At 38.9% G+C, this 17,747-nt stretch overlaps 1 protein-coding gene across 2 annotated transcripts in view; it reads right to left on the reverse strand.

Moving 5' to 3' along the window:
* ZFYVE1 (zinc finger FYVE-type containing 1) overlaps nucleotides 1-1,149 on the reverse strand; it is a 49,556-nt gene extending 48,407 nt beyond the window's left edge. Inside the window, exons 1-2 of one of the 2 annotated variants that reach the window (XM_061180993.1) lie at nucleotides 953-1,149; nucleotides 657-741 (exon numbers count right to left, since the gene is read on the reverse strand). The gene's annotated coding sequence lies outside the window, so the exon portion shown is untranslated. The remainder of the gene's footprint in view (nucleotides 1-656; nucleotides 742-952) is intronic. The other variant, XM_061180992.1, reaches the window with a different exon arrangement.
* Nucleotides 1,150-17,747: the final 16,598 nt, after the last annotated feature.

The raw sequence follows: 17,747 nt of genomic DNA on the forward strand, positions 1-17,747 counted from the left end.
CGCAGATCCAACTAACCTTGTGACTGGATTGCTTCAACTCTAGACAGAGGCCTATTAAGGACTCTAAACCTGGAAACAAGAGTCACCATTCCATGTTTAAAAACAATTAAAAACAATTATTGTACTTCCTTTTGTCCTTTTCTCTAACTGCAAAAAAAGGGAGCAACAGGAGACAGAATTCCTCCACTATGGTCCACTGCAAAGCCAGGCCTGAAGTGAGTTAAAACAAATAATTTTTCTCTTTGTCACTCAAAACCCAACTTTAAAATAACTTAAAAAAAAAAGAAAGAAAGAAAGAAAGAAAGATAGATAACTGGGGCAAAAAAGGGGCTTTTTGTCAAATCATATTCCTAACCCCCCCTCGCCTCGACACCCAAACTAACGCTCCAAGGAAATGTAAAGCCCTGCTTTCGGGTATTCACTCCTCCCATACAGTAATCAATCTATCCATTTTATTTTTAGATAAACAAGGAAGGCGAAAGGAGTGACTAGGAGACCTTATTTACACCCTAATCACAGAAGTGCCCAACCAGCTCCCACAACGTTAATAAAAATCAAAATTTGTCACAATTGAGAAAAAAATAAAACCAACCTTCAAAAAGATACCTCTCCGCCCACCAGACCCAAGCAAACAATCTACCCACTCGGCCTCCCACCTCGACGCCTCTCTCCAGCCGGGGATTCCTCACCCTTCCTTCCTTCCGGACACCACCACCACAACCCGAGGGGCAGGAGCAAGGTCTAAGAACAAAGGAGGTCCCCCCAAATCGCCCCCACGCTGGCAGAGGCCAAAGCCGAATCCATTGTTTATACCACCCCACCCCCACCTCCACCCCCGCCGCACCCGCCCCCCCCCCTTCCTCCCGGGGGCAGAGGGAGCTCCAGGGCTAGCGCTCGTCCGGCGCAGGGCCGTGCCCTTCCCTCCCCGACGGCGGCGTCCCGGGAACCCCACCACGAAGCAGCTCTGCTGCGGCGAGGAGGCGTCGGGGGACCCCGGGGCGCCGGTGGAGGCGGGGGCTGTTCCTCAGGGCACCGGTGGATCCATCCTCCTCTCCATCTCCACCCCCCTCCTCCTTCGCTGCCTCCCGGGCTTCCTCCTCTCCTGTTGTCAGTTAGGATCAGCTGATCTGAGCGAACTTCTCCCTGCTCGGACTAACAGGAAGGCGTGAGCGGTGCAGCCCAGTGAGGGAGGAGCGGGAGAGGTGGAGCCTGACGCCGGCGGGGGCGGAGAAGGACGCGCATAGCCTCCTGGGAAATGTAGTTCTCCGGAGGCGCGTCCTTCCCCCAACTTCCTGGAAGTGAAGCCCCCCCCCCACCCCCCCCACCCCGAATGACTACAACTCCCAGTACCGAAAACGCTGCTCTTGCGAAGAGGCGGTAGAGACTGCCCTTCGAGCATTATGGGACTTGGAGTTTTTGCGCTGACTGTGGTTTCCGCAGGTTTCAGCACGTTGTTTTGGGTAGTGGCCAGAGAAGGAGTGGCGCTAAATTAGAGAACTGATGTAATATGTAGTATAGGCGAGGCAAATAATTCGATTTCAAGTAACCCTTAATGCACACCATTCCTTCAGGAATGTATAAAAACAGGCAGTCTCCTCTTACCCAAGTTCATCTTGCACTAAGAAAAGACCAGAAAGAATTTATAAGAGAATATAAGTACTCTTGTGGGAGTTTTGTTTTCCCTTCAAGAGTGTTCTGCAAGCCAACCATTAATTTTTTTTCTCCATTAATTTATTTTTCTGACTTTTCCTTACATACCTGAAGAACTTCCAAATTTTAAATCGTCTTTTACTTAGAAGGGGTACATTTATTCAAGTAAGCTTTCAGGCTACAGTAAGGCTAATGGTTAACACCGTTATCTGGCTTTTCGTAAATGGTCTTATACTTGTGCTCAGTGCTTTCACTTTTTGTTTTTTTCGTTTGTTTCTTAGAACAACACTGAAAGAAAGCCTGATGTAAAGAGCACTGGTTTGAGATGCTGAAGACGGGGTACTTGTTCTAGAAAGCTCTTGGGTAAATCATGCAACTCTCCATGAAATAAAAGGATTATATCCTGTAAACTCTGAGGTCCCTGCCAGTTTTAATGTTCTATGATTCTATCTTGGTAATTGTTAACCCAGGAGAGAAAACGAAGGTTATGTGACTTGCCAAGGTCATAAAGCAAATTATTGACAAAGCTGGGACAAGAACCCATCTCCTGACTTAAAGTGAGATAATTTTGTACGCTATGATTCAAGGGACATAGTTAGACCAATAGTAAAACCAAATCTACATAATAATGAATCAGCCATGTGTGAGGGTTATATTGCTGAAAATTATGTCTTCAAGACTGGGCAGATAGCCAACAGTGGGACTAACAACAGTGGGACTAACAGCACAATGGTTGAGAAATGCCACATCACAAACAAAGATACTAAGACCTAAGCTATCTGTAGTACTTTACAATTTCGAAGTTTTAAGGGGAGAAGAGGAAAAGAGGGATTTTAGAAAGGAACTTAAGATAACAGGTCTTGAGCTAGGCTCTTGAGACTGGCCAGCATGGCATAAAATTTCCCTAGAAGGTTTTGTTCCTAACCTACCACTATAATTTTTTGTAGCCTTAATGGTTTGCTTCATACTCCTAATTATAAAATGAGGCTATTAATATATCCTGAGAACAAAATGGTATTTAACCCTTTTTAAAAGCAACGTGCCCATTTTAAAGTACATTTTTTTAAGTTAAAATAAGAACCCCTAAAACTGTGGAAAATGGTTGCCTCCAAGGAAGGTAACTAAGGTGAGGAAAAAGAAAGACTTTTGAAACAGTTATACTCTTGAAATTTCTTACTATTTAAGTGCAATATGTCAATAATGGAAAAAAACTATTTTACTTTTATTTCTTGTAATAGATCATTGGAATTATCAGATCCCTTTCAGCTGTTGGATGGTTTTACTCATTCTCATTCTTTGTGTGCTTAGTTATTTTTTACTATGAGCTGCACGCTCCTTGGAAAATTATTTGTGGGAGTTTTGAAAGCTAAGATAAAGGTTCATTCCTCCTGAGAGAATTTAGTTTTGCTTCTGCGAGTAGAGATAACTTTGAACTAGCACTGTTTGGGATTTTTTTTTTTTAAACCACCAAGAGATGTATATTTAGGCTACATATCCCTGAGAGGGCTGGCTTATGGGTCCAGTACCCCTCTACAGCTCCCCACAATCACCCCTTCCAAGACAACTTTCTTTACAATCTGTTAGGTGGGGGTGTGTTTACTTGCAATTCACCCTTACACTGAGGTCCCGGCTTTAGAATTCCCCATTCGACCAGGCCCTGGGCTTAGCCTTCTGTCCTACTTGCCCCCTAGGCCTAGAAAAAACAAGTTTAAGTTCTCTAGGTCCATCCATGTTGCTGCAGATGGCATTATTTCATTTTTTTTACGGCTAATATTCCATTGTGTATATGCACCACATCTTCTTTATCCATTCATCTGTTGATGGACACTTAGGTTGTTTCCATGTCTTGGCGATTGTAAATAGTGCTGCAATGAATATTGGGGTGCATGTATCTTTTCAAATTATAGTTTTCTCCGGATATATGCCCAGGAGTGGGATTGCAGGATCACATGGTAACTCTGTTTTTAGTTTTTTAAGGAAACTCCATACTGTTCTCCATAGTGGCTATACCAGTTTACGTTCCCACCAACAGTGTAGGAGGGTTCCTTTTTCTTCATACCCTCTCCAGCATTTAATATTTGTAGACTTTTTGATGATGGCCATTCTGATGGGTTTGAGGTGAAACCTCATTGTAGTTTTGATTTGCATTTCTCAAATAATTACCAATGTTAAGCATTTTTTTCATGTGCCTGTTGGCCATCTGTATGTCTTCTTCAGAGAAATGTCTATTTAGATCTTCTGCCCATTTTTTGATCGGTTGTTTTTTTGATATTGAGCTGTATGAGCTGTTTGTATATTTTGGAAATTAATCCCTTGTCAGTCGCATTGTTTGCAAATACTCTCTCCCATTCTGTAGGTTGTCTTTTCATTTTGTTTATGGTTTCCTTTGCTGTGCAGAAGCTTTTAAGTTTAATTAGGTCCCATTTGTTTATTTTTAGTTTTATTTCCATTACTCTAGGAGACGGATCCAAAAACATATTGCTGTGATTTATGTCAAAAAGTGTTCTGCCTGTGTTTTCCTCTAGGAGTTTTATAGTACCCGGTCTTACATTTAGGTCTTTAATCCATTTTGTTTATTTTTGTATATGGTGTTAGAGAATGTTCTAATTTCATTCTTTTACATGTAGTTGTCTAGTATTCCCAGCACTACTTGTTGAAGAGACTGTCTTTTCTCCATTGTATATTCTTGCCTCCTTTGTCATAGATTAATTGACCATAGGTGCATGGGTTTATCTAGAGATTATCATATTAAGTGAAGTAAGCCAGACAGAGAAAGACAAATATTACATGGTATCATTTATATGTGGAATCTAAAAAAAGAAAATAAGATACAAATGAACTTGTGTACGAAACAGAAATAGACCCACAGACATAGAAACAAACTTATGGTTACCAAAGAGGAAAGGAGAGGAGGGATAAATTATGAGGTTAGAATTAACACATACACACTACTATACATAAAATAGATAACTAACAAGGACCTACTGCATAGCACAGGAAACTATACTCAATATTTTGTAATAACCAATAAGGGAAAAGAATCTGAAAAAGTATATATATATATGTGTGTGTATATATAACTGAATCACTGTGCTGTATACCTGAAACTAACACGACATTGTAAACTCAACTGTACTTTAATACATAAATAAATAAAATAAAAATTATATATTTTCAAGGAGCCCTGAAAACAAAAGAATAAAACAGGATATGAAAAAAAAAAAAGCCATATAAGAGAAAGACAAAAAAAAAAAGTTTAAGTTCTCAAGTAAGACATGTGCCCTAGGGTAAAAGTAACATCATTGCTCTATTTACTCTCTGGATCCTGCCTTCACCTAGATTTTGGTCTGATTTTTCCTGGTCTTCTTATTGACTCTTCACTATTTTACCAGCATTTTTCATTGTTTCCAGTAGGATGGCCAATTTGCCATATTATGAGCCATTATACAAAAAAGAACAGTCAAGCTAGTGGTTAGCTCAGGGAGGAGCCAATATGATCAGGGCACACGATGGACATCTGGGTGTTTGTTGGCAGTGTTCTACTCTTTTTTTTTTTTTTTTTATTCAAACAGAAAGTCACAGGCACTGTTCTACTCTTGACCTTTGTGGTGGTTGCACCAATGTTCACTTGATACTTTTGCTTTAAACAATTTATATGTTTTTCATACTTTCCCATTTGCATATCTCACCATGTAAAATAAAATTTAAAAATTTTTAATTAGAAAAAAATGAATAAAGTAAAAGGTGACTGGAAAGTAGAATCTACAAAGTAAGCAAACCAAGCTTTTGGACTTAATAATTTCCTTAGGTCACTCAACACAGCATTTTAAAGGTCTTAACCACAATAGGACATACAAAACAAGTAGAAGAAAGGTTTTCAGGTTTGTCCCCTTCAACTTCCCCCATAAAAGGAGCCCTCAGTACAAACACACACACACACACACACACACACACACACACCACTGGTCTTTAGCTATTAAAATACACACTCCTAAACTGTGTGGCTACATCCAGGTATCCTGTGTGGATTAAGCTATCTGTTTCCCAAATGGTGCTAAGGGATGGCATTCATTTCCTTGGTAAGTTTGTCAGAGCCCAGATCCACCCTTCGGCCTTGCAGACACAGAAACTTGATTTTATCACCCACCTAGATGGAGCCATCTCTTAGCGGTAGACACACACTAAGTTTACCAGGCTGAGGATGCCAAGCCAATAGTTTACAATGACATATTACTATTACGCAGACTGGAATGCTCAAAATTAACACAGCACATTTGTTCCTCTGATAATAGTCCTATAGGAGAAACCTATTGAAAAAGTGCTTGGTGGGTATAGAATCAGAACAAGAGGGAAGTATTCAAATCAATTGAATATTTATGATAAAAGGCTAACATGTATAGACCTCCTGTTAGAGATAGTCTCTACCCATGGAACCAGAATAATTGAATTCCTCTAAAGTTACCTTTCTGGACTTCCCTGGTGGTGCAGTGGTTAAGAATCTGCCTGTCAGTGCAGGAGACACGGGTTCGAGCCCTGGTCCGGGAAGATCCCACATGCCATGGAGTGACTAAGCCCGTGCGCCACAACTACTGAGCCTGTGCTCTGAAGCCTGCAAGCCACAACTACTGAGCCTGTGAGCCACAACTACTGAAGGCCACGTGCCTAGAGCCCATGCTCCCAACAAGAGAAGCCACCGCAATGAGGAGCCCCTGCACCGCAACACAGAGTTGCCCCCGCTCGCCGCAACTAGAGAAAGCCCGCGTGCAGCAACGAAGACCCAACGCAACCAAAAAAAAATAAAAATATAAATAAAGTTACCTTTCTACTTGACATTACATGGCTATCCACTAAGACAGAGCTTGGACATTCACTCTGTGTAATTAAGAAGTTATTTTTATTGGAAGGCTATAAGGTATCTTAGAATTGTTGAGAAGTTTGGGAAACCTGGCTCAAAAACTAGTCAAGGGAGGCAGTTAGGTGGAATCACAACCAAATTCTCACCACAGGAGGTCAAGGCGGGACACCATGATTAGCACCATCTCCCCTGAAGACGTTTTCCAGTACATTCTATGCTACTGCCACCACTGCATTCTCAGTGATGGCAACTGTGGTAGGCAGAATAATGGTCTTCCAAATATGTCCACATCCAGACCCCGACAACCTGTATACACGTTACACTACATGGCAAAAGGGACTTTGCACATGCGACTAAGATTAAGGACCTTTTTTTTTCAATTAAAAACTTACTATTAGATTCAAAGGAAATAAAATGACTCTGCCAAATTGCTATAAAAGTTTCTAGATGCTTCCTTTCGATTTCTGTGTTCGTCTCGTCAGAGACCAGTAGCCCTCATTTCAGGGAGGGATGCCCGGCCCCAGACCTCAGCAGGTGGAGCCACTGTCCCAGGCTCTGTTAGTTCTTTTCATCAGTCACTCAAAACTGGGCACTTCTGGGGCCCCGCCACGTACAGCACCTTGGACTAGGGTGAGGGCTGGCGGGGTAAGGGAACTGGAGCTCTGGGGAAAGGATTGCCACTGTCATCGTCAGGAGCAGGAAGAAGAGGCCAGCAGGTCGCTGCTCATTCTTTGGGGGCTGCACCTGCTTCAGAATTTTTGTTTGTTTGTTTCTTTATGTATATATATATATATATGTGTGTGTGTGTGTGTGTGTGTGTGTATGTATATGTATGTGTATATATGGTTTATATTTTTTTTGTTTTTGTTTTTTTGGCCATACTGTGCGGCATATGGGATCTTAGTTCCCCGACCGGGGATCAAACCCGCGCCCCCTGCAGTGGCGGCGTGGAGTCTTAACCACTGGACCGCTGTGGAGGTCCTGTTTCTTTTTTTTTAATATTTTAATTTTATTGGAGTATAGTTGATTTACAATGTTGTGTTAGTTTCAGGTGCACAGCAAAGTGATTCAGTTATACATATGCATATATCCATTATTTTTTACATTCTTTTCTCCTATAGGTTATCACAGAATATTGAGTAGAGTTCCCTGTGCTATACAGTAGGTCCTTGTTGGTTATCTATCTTATATATAGTAGTGTGTTTATGTTCATCCCATAAGTTTAAGGACCTTGAGATAGGAAGATTAGCCTGCATTATCCAGGGGGGCCCAATTTAATCACAGAGCAGAGAACCTTTCCCAGCTGTGGTCAAAGACAGATGTGATGACAGAAGGAGTCAGAGTTGCTGACTTTGAAAATGGAGAAAGGGTACCGTGAGCCAAGGAATGCTGGGAGCCTCTCAGAGTTAGAAAAGGTAAGGAAACAGATTATCCCCTACAGCCTCGGAAAGGAACACAGTCCTGCCAACAACTTGATTTCAGCCCAGTGATACCTATATCTGACTTCTGACATGTAAAACTGTAAGATAATAAATCTATGTTGTTTTAGCCAATAAATTTGTGGTTATTTGTTACAGCAGCCACAGAAAACTAATACAGCAGTGCTGCTGTGAATAATTTCTTAACTGTCTCTGCATCTTTATATATCTCTCAAGCTTCAAAATCCTAGGCAGGAAATCTACTTGGATCACATATTTGTGGCCTGGATGTAAGGAAAGTGGAGAGAGGGAGGATCTTTTCTCTTGAGTTCTGGAGTAGGAGGCATGATATAGTGGGAGACTACCTACAAATAGGAAAGGAGGTGGGATGTTGGACTGCAAAATAACAAGTGTCCAAAAGAGGCAATCCTATATTTTACTAAGAGGACTTTGCTTTTTCTATACTTAAATGGATTACTTACTCTACTCTGGTTGGTAGTTTTTAAATATGATAATATATTTCATCATATTATGATTGAGTCCACTGACCTATGAGCTATATTTTCCTTCCAGTAGTTAAGGCAGAAATTGCAAATCGAACTGCCTTAATCAATAAAAGAAATGTACTGGCTCACATAACTGAACAATCTGGTGATTATAATTTCTGGCAAATCTCAATCTTGGAGTCAAATAGCATGCTCAGGACCTTGTTTCCTTCTCTATTTCTCAACTTTGAGAAATGCACTCAACTAATGTTTGACAAAGTTGCAAAAGCAATTCATTTACAGGAAGGATAAGTCTTTCCTCTATCCTAGAGGAAGGATGGTGCTGGAGTAATTGGACAAAAAATAAGCAAAAAATAACCTCAACCTGAACCTCATACCTTATACAAAAATTCATTCAAAACTGATCATAGATTTAAAAGTAAAATGCAAAACTATAAAACTTTAAGAAGAAAACATATGAGAAAAATTTCAAGATCTAGGCTAGGTGAAGAGTTCTTAGACATGATAGCAAAAGCACAATTCATAAAAGAGAAAATTGATAAAATTAGATGTTAACAAATTACAACTTTTTTCTCTGTTAAAAAGGTACTAGAGGACTTCCCTCGTGACACAGTAGTTAATAATCTGCCTGCCAATACAGGGGACATGGGTTCGATCCCTGGTCCAGGAAGATCCCACATGCCGCAGAGCTGCTAAGCCCATGAACCACAACTACTGAGCCTGTGCTCTAGAGCCCACAAGCCACAACTACTAAGCCCGTGTGCCACAGCTACTGAAGCCCACACGCCTAGAGCCGAGCTCCACAATAAAGACAAGCCACCGCAATGAGAAGCCCGCGCACCGCAACAAAGAGGAGCCCCTGCTCGCCGCAACAAGAGAAAGCTCGCGCTTAGCAATGAAGACCCAACGCAGCCAAAAAAAATTAATTAATTAAAAAAAATACACTATCTCAAATGAAAGATATACTGTATAGGATTAACAACAGATTAAACACCACAGAGGGTGGAAAACATAGCCATAGAAGGTACTGAATATGAAACACTGGAAGAAAAATGGCTGGGAAAAAAAATGAACAGAGCATCAGCAATCTGTGGAACAATATCAAGCAATCTAGTATATGTGTAATTAAAGTCACAAAAGGAAAGGAGAGCAAGAGAAAGGACAGAAAAATATTTCAAGAAATAAATGGCCAAAAGTTTTCCAAATTTGATGAAACCTATAAACCCACAGATGGAAGCTCAGTGAACCCCAAGCAGAAAAGACATGAAGAAAACCACAGCAAGGTCCTTATAATCAAATTGCTGAAAATGAGTGATAAAGAGAAAATCTTGAAAATGGCCCAAGAGAAAAAAAGATATATAACAGAGAGGGGAAAAAATAATGATAGCAGGCTTCTCATCAAAAATCATGTAAGCCAGGGAACAATGTAGCAACATCTTAAAAGTAATGAATGAAAAAAAACCTGTCAATCTAGAATTCCTTACTAGTAAACGTCTTTTATAAATGAAGGCAAAATAAAGACTTTTTCAAACAAAAGTAATCACAGAGAATTCATAATAAGCAGACCTGCACTACAAGAAATGATAAAGAACATTATTCAGGCAAAAGGATATGATACTAGAGGGAAATTTAGATAGATACAAAATAATGAAGAATGATGGAATTGTCAAATATATGGATAAATATAAAAATATTTTTCCCATTGTTAAAATATTTTTTAAAGATAATTGTTTATAATAAAAACAATAACAATGTATCATGGAGTTTATAACATAGTTTATAAAGTAAAATGTAGGAAAATAATAGTACAAAGGATGGGAGAGAAGATGGAAGTATGCAGTGGTAAATTCTATATAAATGGTATTACATTTTTTGAAGTTAGAGTATGATAAGTTAGCAATATATATTGTGAACCCCAGATCAACTAAAAAACAAAACAAGATGTATAGCAGATAAGCCAATGTTAGCAAGAAAATTGAATAATAAAATGTACTCAATCCAAAATAAGATAAGATGGGAAAAGGAGTAAAGGACATACAGAACAAGTAGAAAACAAATAGCAAGATGGCATACGTAAACCCAGCCATGATGAAAATCACATTAAGTGTAAATGGTTTAAACACTGCAGTGAAAAGGCAAAAATTGTCCAACTGGATAAAAAAAGCAAGGTCCAACTGTATGCCATCTACAAGAAACACACTTTAAGGGTAAAGACATAGAGTAAAAGGATTGAAAAAGTTATATTATGAAAACATTAATCAAAACAAATCTGCAATGGCCACATTAATATCAGACAAAGAAAATTTTAGAATAAGAAATATTATCAGGTTTAGAAAGAGACATTTCATCAAGAGGACATATGCATTCACCTAATAACAGAACTTCAAAATACATAAAGCAAAAACTGAAAGAACTGGAAGGAGGAATAGACAAATCCACAAATAGAGTTGGAGATTTCTATACTCCTGACAGTAATTAATACAAGTAGGAAGGAAATCAGTAAGAATAGGGAAGACTTGAACAACATTATCAACTAACTTGGCATTCCCAACGACAGAAAAATATACCTTCTTTTCAAGTGCACACAGGTCATTCATCAAGATAGATCATGAAAAAAAAAAAAAGATAGATCATGTTAGGCAGTAAAATAAATCTCAGTAAATTTAAAAGTATTGAAATCATATAAAGTGTTTTCTCTAACCACAATGGAATTAGCTAGAAATCTGTATCTGAAATATAACTGGAAAATCCCTAAATATTTGGAAATTAAACGATACACTTCTAAACAACACTTTGGTCAAAGAAGCCACAAGGGAAATTAGAAAGTATTCTGGGCTGAATGAAAATGAAAACACAACAAATAAAGACAATGCTTAGAGAGAAATTTGTAGGATATAATGCTTGTCTCAGAAAAGAATAAAGGTCTCAGAGCAATTATTTAGGCTATCATCTTATGGAACTAGAGAACAAGAGCAACTTAAATCTAAAATAAACAGAGAGAAGAAAATAATTAAGATCAGAGCAGAAATGATGACATAGAAAACAATAGAGAAAATAATCCAAAAGATGGTTCTTTGACAAGATTTTTAAAAATTGATAAATTTATATCTAGACTTACCCCAAAAAGAGAGAAAAGACACAAATACTGTTACAGAAATGGAAACGAAAATCACTACAAATCCTAATATAGTAAAAGAATAATAAAGAAATATTATTAATAACTTTAGGTTATTATAAATTCAACTACTTACAAGAAATGGCCAATTCCTTAAAGGACACAAACTGCCAAACATGACTCAAGGAAAAACGTAACTGGAATAACCCTTTATCTATTAAGATGAATTTTAGTTTAAAACCTTCTCACAAGGACAATTCCAAGACCAGATGGCTTTGCTACTGAATTCTACCAAACACTTAAGGAAGAAACAATACCAATTCTACACAAATTCTTCCAGAGGATAGAAGAGGGAACACTTCCCAACTCATTTTTTAAAATTTAGGCATAATTGGCATATAACATTATATTAGTTTCAGGTGTACAACATAATGATTGGATATGTGTATACATTATAAAATAATCACCACAATAAGTCTAGTTAATATCTATCACCATATATAGTTACAAATTTTTCTTTCTTTTTATTTATGTATTTATTTTTGGCTACACCGCGCAGCTTGTGGGATCTTAGTTCCCCAGTCAACTAGGGATCGAACCTGAGACCTCGACAGTGAAAGCGCAGAGTCCTAACCGCTGGACCTACAGGGAATTCCCCAAATTTTTTTTCTTATAGTGAAAAAGTTTAAGATTTACTTTAAGCTTTCAAGTATGCAATACAGTATTATTTACTATAGTCACAATGTTGTATTCAGTACATTACATCCCCATGGTTTATTTATTTTATAACTAAAAGTTTGTACTTTGGACCCCCTTCACCCATTTTGCCCACCCCCAAATCTCCACCTCTGGTAGCCACCAATCCATTCTCTGTATCTTGGAGCTTGGTTCTGTTTTCTTTTGTTTTTTAGATTCCACACAAACATGGGAGCATACAGTGTTCATCTTTCTCTGTCTGATTTATTTCACCTAGCATAGTGCCTTCAAGGTCCATCCATGTTGTCACAAGTGGCAAAATTTCATTATTTTTATGGCTGAACAATATAACATTATTTATGTATTTCACATATTTTTTATCCATTCATCCATCGATGAACATTTAGGTTGTTTCCATATTTTGGCTATTGTAAATAATGCTGCAGTGAACATGGGGGTGCATATATCCTTTTGAATTAGTGTTTTCATTTTCTTCCAGTAAATACTCAGAAGTGGAATTGCTGGATCCTATGGTAGTTCTACTTTTAATTTTTTTGGAAACTCCATACTGTTTTCCATAGTGGCTGCACCTATTTACAGTCCCACCAACAGTGCACAAGGGCTTCCTTTTCTCCACATCCTCACTAACATTTGTTATCCCTCGTCTTTTTGATAATAGCTATTCTAACAGGTGTGAGGTGATGGTGAGGTGGTTTTGATTTGCATTTCCCTGATGATTAGTGATGAGCGTATTTTCATGTACCTGTTGGCCATCTGTAGGGTCTTCTTTGGAAAAATGTCTATTCAGATATTCTGTGCAGTTTTGAATTATATCTGTTTTTGTTGTTGTTATTGAGTTGTATGAGTTCTTTATGTATTTTGGATATTAATCCCTTATCAGATATATGATTTGCAAATATTTTCTCCCGTTCTGTAGGTTACCTTTTAATTTCATGGATGGTTTCTTTTGCTGTGCAGAAACCTTTTAGCTTCATGAAGTCCTACTTGTTTATTTTTGCTTTTGTTGCCTTTGTTTTTGGTGTCAGATCCAAAACATCATTGCCAAGACTGATGTCAAGTAGTTTACCAGCTATGTTTTCTTCCAGGAGTTTTATGGTCTCAGGAGAAAACAATTCCACTTACAATAGCATCAAAAAGAATAAACTACCTTGGAATAAAGTTATCCACGGAGATGCAAGACTTATACAGTGAAAACAACAAAATGTTATTGAAAGAAATTAAAGAAGACATGGGACTTCCCTGGTGGCGCAGTGGTTAAGAATCTGCCTGCCAATGCAGGGGACACGGGTTCGATCCCTGGTCCAGGATCCCACATGCCATGGAGCAACTAAGTCCGTGTGCCACAACCACTGAGCCTGCACTCTAGAGTCTGCATGCCACAACTACTGAGCCCATGCGCTGCATCTACTGAAGCCTGCACACTCTAGAGCCTGTGCTCCAGAACAAGAGAAGCCACCACAGTGAGAAGCCTGTGCACCGCAACGAAGAATAGCCCCTGCTCACCGCAAATAGAGAAAGCCCGCGCATAGCAATGAAGACTCAACACAGCCAAAAAATAAATAAAAATTAAGAAAAAATTAAAGACATGAGTAAGTGGAAAGATATCCTGTGTTCATGGATTGAAAGACTTAATATTGTTATGATGCCAATACTCCCCAGATTGATCTACAGATTCAATGAAATTTCTATCAAAATTCCAAACACTTTTTTCTGTAGAAGTGGACAGCTGATCTTAAAATTCATGTGGAATTGCAAGGAACCCCGAGTAGCAGTCTTGAAAGTCCTAAAAAGAACAAAGCTGGAGTACTCACAGTTCCTGACTTCAAAACTTATTACAAAGATACAATGATCAAAGCAGTGTGGTACTGGTATAAGGATAGAAGTATAGATCAAAGGAATATAATTGAGAGTCTATAATTAAACCCACCCATCTACTGTCAATTGATTTTCTACAAGGGTTCCAGGACTATTCAATGGAGGAAAGAATAGTCTTTCAACAAGTGGTGCTGGGATAATTGGATATCCACATGCAAAAGAATAGACCTAGGGAATTTGGACCCCTATATTACAACATATACAAAAGTTAACTCAAATGAATCCAAGACTTAAATGTAAAAGCTACAACAACAAAACTTTTATTAAAAATATAAGTATAATAGGAATTTCCTGGCAGTCCAGTGGTGAGGACTTGGTGCTTGCACTGCAATGGGACTGGGTTCAATCCCTGATTGGGGAACTAAGATCTCACAAGGCCTGCTGTGTGGCCAAAAAAAAAGTAAAAATACAGGTATAAATCCACATGAATTTGTGCTAAGGTCTGAATGTTTATGTTCCCCCAAAATTCACGTGGTGATATCTTAATCCCCAAAGGTGATAATATTAATAGGATATTGATAGGTGCGGCCTTTAGGAGGTGATTAGGTCATGAGGGTGGAGCCCTCATGAATGGGATTCGTGCTCTTATAGAACAGATCCCACACAGCTTTCTAGCCCCTTTCTGCCATGTGAGGACATAAGTCTGCAACTAGGAGGAGTGCTCTCACCTGGCCATGCTTGTACCCTGATGTTGACTTCTATCCTCCAGAATTGTGGGCAGTAAATTTCTGCTGTTCATAAAGCTACCCAGTCTGTGGTATTTCACTATAGAAGCCCGAACACACTAAGACACCTTAGATTTGGCAACAGTTTCTTAAATATGACACCAAAAGCACAAACAAACAAACAAACAAAAGGTAAATTGGACTTCATCAAAATTTAAAATTTTGTGCATCAAAGGATGCTGTAAAGAAAGTGAAAAGACAACTCACAGAATGGAAAAAAAATTTGCAAATCATATATCTGATGAGTCTAATATTCAGAATACATAAAGAATTCTTAAAACTTAATAATAAAAAGTCAAATAGGGGGCTTCCCTGGTGGCACAGTGGTTAAGAACCCGCCTGCCAATGCAGGGGACACAGGTTCAAGCCCTGGTCTGGGAGGATCCCACACGCCGCGGAGCAACTAAGCCCGTGCGCCACAACTACTGAGCCTGCGCTCTAAGGCCCGTGAGCCACAGTTACTGAGCCTGCGTGCCACAACTACTGAAGCCCACACACCTAGAGCCTGTGAGCTCCGCAACAAGAGAAGCCACCTCAGTGAGAAGCCCGTGCACCGCAATGAAGAGCAGCCCGCACTCGACACGACTAAAGAAAGCATGCGTACAGCAACGAAGACCCAATGCAGCCAAAAATAAATAAATAAAATAAATAAATAAAGTAAAAAAGTCAATAACCCAATTTAAAAAGGGCAAAGGATGTAAATAGACGTTTCTCCAAATAAGATATACATATGGCCAACAAGCACAGGGACAGATGCTCATTAGAGAAGTGCAAATCAAAACCCAATGAGATACCACTTCACATCCACTAGGACAGGTATAATTAGGGAAAAACCCCAGAGAAAAACAAGTACTGGCAATTGGAATCCTCAAACTTTGCTGGTGGGGATGTAAAATGGTGTAGCTGCTGCGGAAAACAGTATGATATTTCTTTAAAATGTTAAACATAAAGCTTCCATATAATCCCACATTTCCACTCTCAGAGATGTAGCCAAGAGAATGGAAAATATATGTTCAAACAAAATTTGTACACAAATGTATATAGTACCATTATTCACAGTGGAAACAATTCAAATGTCCATCAACTGATAGATGGATAAATAAAATCTGGCATATCCATACAACAGCATGTTATTCAGCCATAAAAAGGAATGAAGTACTGTCACATGGTTTAAATGGATGAAACTTCACAACATGTTGAGTGAAAGAAGCCAAGCGCAAATCATATTCTATATTTCTGTTTATAGGAAGTGCTCAGAATAGGCAAATCCATAGAAACAAAAAGCCGATTAGTGGTTGCCAGGGGCTGTGGGGAGCAGGTAATAGGGAGTGACTGCTCAATGTACAGTGTTTTATTTGGGGGTATGAAAATGTTCTGGAATTAGTGGTGATTGTTGTACAACACTGTGAATACACTAAACGCCACTGAATTGTAGACCTAAGAATGTTTAAAATTGTGAATTTTATGTGAATTCTACTTTTAAAACAAAACAAAACAACAGAGGAGACAATAATGAGTGTAGTGTTGCCTAAGTTGGGTTTGAGGTGCCCAGGAAATATCCTAATGGAGATACTCAGTAGGTAGCTGGCCAGTAAGAGAAGGGAATTCATGTGATCTAGGCTACAGATATAGATCTGGGAATAGATCTATATATGTAGATTTATTGTTGGAGCCCTAAGAGTAGATGAGTCAGCTGTGGAATTACGTAGCGTAAGAAGAGAGGAATGCCTGCAACAGGACACTGAGGAGGATCAACATTTTAAGATACGAGAATAAGAAAAGGACCCTCCGAAGCAGATTGAGAAGGAGGAAGCAGTGTGCTAGGAGGAAGAGTCTGGGACATGGAAACCAAGGAAAAAGGATTTGTCAAAGGTAGTGGTCAGGGAGTTCCCTGGTGACCTAGTGGTTAGGATTCGGCGCTTTTACTGCCTTGGTCTGCCTTCAATCCCTGGTCAGAGAGCTGATCTCACAAGCTGTGTGGCGCGGTCAAAAAAAAAAAAGGTAGTGGTCAGAGGTGTTAAATACTAGAGGAGTAAAATAAGATAAAGGCTAGGACTTCCCTGGTGGTCCAGTGGTTTAGACTCTGTGCTTCCAATGCAGGGGGCATGGGTTCCATCCCTGGTCAGAGAAATAGGATCCCACATGCCATACCGCAAGGCCAAAAAAAAAAGACTAAGAAATGTCCATTGGACTTAGCAAAAAAGTAGGCATAGTTTCATTGAATTGGTGGGGAACAGGTTGAGATAACAGTTGTAGGATAAGATACCTTCACTAGGGGAAGTCAGGGAAATGTAAGTTAAACTAAATTAAATGTCATTGTCTCCCATTAGAGCCGTGTGTATATATATGTGTATGTATACATGTGTATTTAAGTTTAAACTATTTGTAGAAAAGTAATTGGTATAGCCCCTTTGAAGAACTACTTGGTAGTATCTATTCAAATTTAGAAATTAGCATACCCTTCCACCTTTCCTTTCCACTCCTAGGTATCAGTCCTAGAGAATTATGGACACATATTTTGAAGGAAACATGTATAAAGATGGTAATTGCAGGACTGTTTAAATGCATACAAATTGGAAACAAATGTTCATAAATAAATGATTAAAAAAAAACTGTATAGTAGACTATGGTTGCCTTCTCAGTATCCATTCCCCTCCTTCTCTTTTCTAACATAATTCTAATTTTGTTCAAATATCCACATTTCCCCAGCACAGACCTTAGATTTCAGAGAAAGTCAACCTCACTCTTACGTCAAGGGATAGGCTTGATTTTCTAAGGGTATTTGCATCTATCTTGCCAATTATTATTTTAGGCAAGAACAAGAAACTTAGTTTAGGATGTGATTCAATTCAGGTTCCTGGGGCTTCTAGAAAGTTCTCTCTTGAC

Source organism: Eubalaena glacialis, chromosome 2 (genome assembly GCF_028564815.1).
Source record: "Eubalaena glacialis isolate mEubGla1 chromosome 2, mEubGla1.1.hap2.+ XY, whole genome shotgun sequence".
Classification (NCBI taxonomy): Eukaryota; Metazoa; Chordata; class Mammalia; order Artiodactyla; family Balaenidae; genus Eubalaena; species Eubalaena glacialis.